Below are 3,740 nucleotides of genomic sequence, written 5' to 3'. Positions count from 1 at the left end.
CATCGACACCCCGACCCCCGAGGGTTGCTGATGGGCGAGGGTTGCCGAGGGGCACCCCGACCCCGACACAACACCCCGACACAACACCACCGACACCCTGACCCCCGACACGACACCTCGAGATCCCGACACGACACCCCGATATTAATTAGTTGGTATTCAATTTTCTATTATGTTCATGATGTTGATACACACTATTTTTTTATTATGTTTATGTTGTACTAATTTCGTTTACTCTTTGTCATTGCAGGTGTTGACAGATGGTGGGCTTGGGTCGAGAGCGCTCTGAGCCTCCTACCTCGGCGCGTGGGAGGGGTGTTGTTATTGCACCCCAGAACCTTTGAAGAGCGCTGGTAGACAACATGCAGACACCCCCAGCACCTTCGGCGGGTGCTTCTTCTTTGGTCGGGAGAGGAGGTTGGGGGAAGAAGAGGGGTGCAGGTAGAGGCGGACGGGGCGCTGGGAGAAGTAGGAAGGTTGTTCTGCCTTCCTCGCGGCCACCCCCCGCCGAGTCTCCGAAAATGTGTGTATATATATATATGTGAAATTCTGTCAAATTGAATGAATTTAGGAAAAACAGGGGCTATATAGCCACTTTGCCGTCTGCTAGCTGACGGCAAAGTTCTTTGCCGTCCGCTAGTAGATGGCAAAGCCGCCACGTGGCAGCTACCTGTGCAACCTAGGGTGGAGTGGGCTGGCCTATTTGGCATATTTGCCGTCAGCCAGCAGATGGCAAAGGCCTTTGCATCTTTGTCATCCGCTGGCTGATGGGAAAGATGAAAAGGCCTTTGTCGTCTGCCAGCTGACGGCAAAGCACGCCGTTAACCACTTAACAGACCTGAATTGCCACGTGTGCCGTCTAGGCTCTTTGCCGTCAGCCAGCAGATGGCAAAGCCCTTTGCATCTTTGCCGTTAGCCAGCAGACGGCAAAGAGGCCTTTGCCACAGCCTATTCACGCGGACCTGTTGTCGTGTGCTGGCTGACGGCAAAGGCCTTTGCCGTCAGCCATCCATGCCTTTGCTGTCAGCCATGGCTGATGGCAAAGTGCCTGATTCCTATAGTGTACGCTTCTGAAATAGAAGTGGGAGTATCATCCACGAGGTACACGAAGAAATCATCACCAAAGGTCTTTGCAGTCCTTTGTCTCTTGCCCCTACCAAGGGTTTCCTCGTCATCCTCCTCAGGATTTTCATCATGTGTTCCTTCATAATATTCCATAGGAATGGCAGGCTCAGGAGTCTCCTCAGATTCCTGTCTAGAAGTGCTTTGCATAGGAACAATATCCTCCAAGAATGTAGCATCCTTAGACTCTATAATTATACCGACCTTCTGGTCAGGTACCTCATATTTCACTACTAGAAATCTATAGCTAACACTGTTCTTAGCGTAACCCAAATTAACGCAGTCCACAGTTTTTGGTCCAAGCTTACGCATTTTGGGGATCAGCACATTGACTTTCACCAAACAGCCCCAAGTACGAGAGTGTTGTCCTTCTCTTCGCCCATTTCTCATAGGGAGTGATCTCACTATCCTTTGTCAGAACTTTATTCAGGACATGAGATGCCGTCAATATAGCCTCCCCCACCATGCCTTGGATAAACCCGATGTATCTAACGGCGTTAACCAAATCAGTTAGAGTACGGTTTTTCTGCTCGGCAACCCCGTTTGACTGGGGTGAATAGGGAGGCGTCCTCTTATGAATAATGTCGTGTTCCGCACAAAAGGAATCAAACTCACCACGATCTGATCGGACTCGTTTAATTTTCTTTTCAAGTTGATTCTCAACTTCTGCCTTATAGATTTTAAAGTAGTGTAGACCCTCATCTTTAGTATTTAATAGATACACATAACAATATCTAGAGGAATCATCTATCAATGTCATGAAGTATTTCTTTCCACCTTTAGTCAACACACCATTCATCTCACAAAGATCAGAATATATGAGTTCTAATGGTGCCAAGTGTCTCTCCTCCGCAACCTTTTGAGGCTGGCGAGGTTGCTTAGCTTGCACACATGAAAGACACTTAGAACCTTTGGCTAAAGTGAAACTCAGAATTAAATCCAACTTAGCTAGCTGCGTCATAACACCGATACTAATATGACAAAGACGTGAATGCCAAACTTCAGATTCATTAACACTCGAATGAATATGGTTCACGACCTTATTACAAAAATCTACGAGGGAAAGGCGGAACATCCCTCCGCTATCATAACCTTTTCCAACAAATAGTCCATATTTAGTAACAACTAATTTATTAGACTCGAATACTAACTTAAACCCTTCTCCACAAAGAAGGGGGCCACCAACGAGGTTCTTCTTGATGGCGGGGACATGCTGCACGTTCTTCAACTGCACGATCCTTCCCGAAGTAAATTTCAGATCGACCGTGCCAACACCATGAACAGAAGCACTCACTCCATTCCCCATCAATACGGACCCGTGGCCTGTGACCTAGTAAGAAGAGAACAATGAAATGTGAGCACACACATGAACACCTGCACCTGTGTCCACCCACCAATCGGTGGGCTGAAACATTGAAAAAACAGTAAATAAATTACCGTACCCAGATGCACCATTATCATTGTTGCCCACAATCATGTTGACAGACTTGGAGTCCTGTCCTGACTTCTTAAACTTGTTTGGGCACTTGTTGGCCAAATGTTCAACCGAACCACAAGTAAAGCAGCCCTCATCCTTCTTGTTATTCTTGAAGGTCTTCTTACCCTTCTTCTTAAAGTCAGTATTATGTTGGACACCATTCTTTCCCTTGGGCTTGTGGGAGTTGAAGTTCCTCTGGTTCACCATGTTGGCGACAAAAGTCCCTTCGGCCCCTTTTCCGTGCGAGTCCTTTGCCCTCGAATTCTACTCAACACTTAGATGGCCAATGACATCCTCCACTAAGAATTCACGCCTCTGATGTTTCACAGTGGTGGAAAAGTTCCTCCAGGAACTAGGAAGCTTAGCGATTATACAGCCTGCGACAAACTTGCCTGGTAAATCGCACTTAAGAATCTCAAGCTCCTTAACGATGCATATTATCTCATGAGCCTGCTCCAATATAGGACGGTTTTCAACCATCTTGTAATCGTGGAACTGCTCTATAATATACATCTCGCTCTCGGCATCGGTGGCCCCGAACTTAGATTCGAGCGCCTCCCACAAGTCCTTGACGACATGCACATCTAAATATGCATCGAGCAATTTATCTCTGACACGCTAAGAACTGCTCCGAGAAACACAATGGTGGCCTCCCTGAATGCCTTCTCCTGTTCAGGAGCAATCGTCCCCGTGGAGACACCGGTGACCCAGAACACATTCATAGCCGTGAGCCATAAAGTGGTCTTAGTATGCCAACACTAAAAGTACGTACCAGTAAACTTATCTGGTTTCAGTGCAGCGGCAAAGCCACTTGCCAAAAATTCCTACACATAATAGGTTTTTGTATTGTTGAGTAAATAGGCAATTTTTTGACTAATTTAATCCATAGATAAACCACTAGCATGGCATTGACTGCATTGACGACATATGACTCTGATCTAAACATGCATGCACTAAGAAAACAGTAGACAAATCTACACATGCGGCTAGTACTGCTAATACAAAAATAAACAGGAGCGGGATAAACACGTTATACCCTCAGAAGCCACGGCAGCGGTGACAGTAGCAGCGGCATCCTCGGCGGCCTTCTTGTCGGCCTCGCTCTTCTCGGCGGCGGCACGTTCGGCGTCGGTGGACATGG

This window comes from Triticum dicoccoides, chromosome 7B, assembly GCF_002162155.2.
Source record: "Triticum dicoccoides isolate Atlit2015 ecotype Zavitan chromosome 7B, WEW_v2.0, whole genome shotgun sequence".
Classification (NCBI taxonomy): Eukaryota; Viridiplantae; Streptophyta; class Magnoliopsida; order Poales; family Poaceae; genus Triticum; species Triticum dicoccoides.
The sequence above is the reverse complement of the archived record's forward strand: the minus strand, read 5'-3'. Positions refer to the sequence as shown.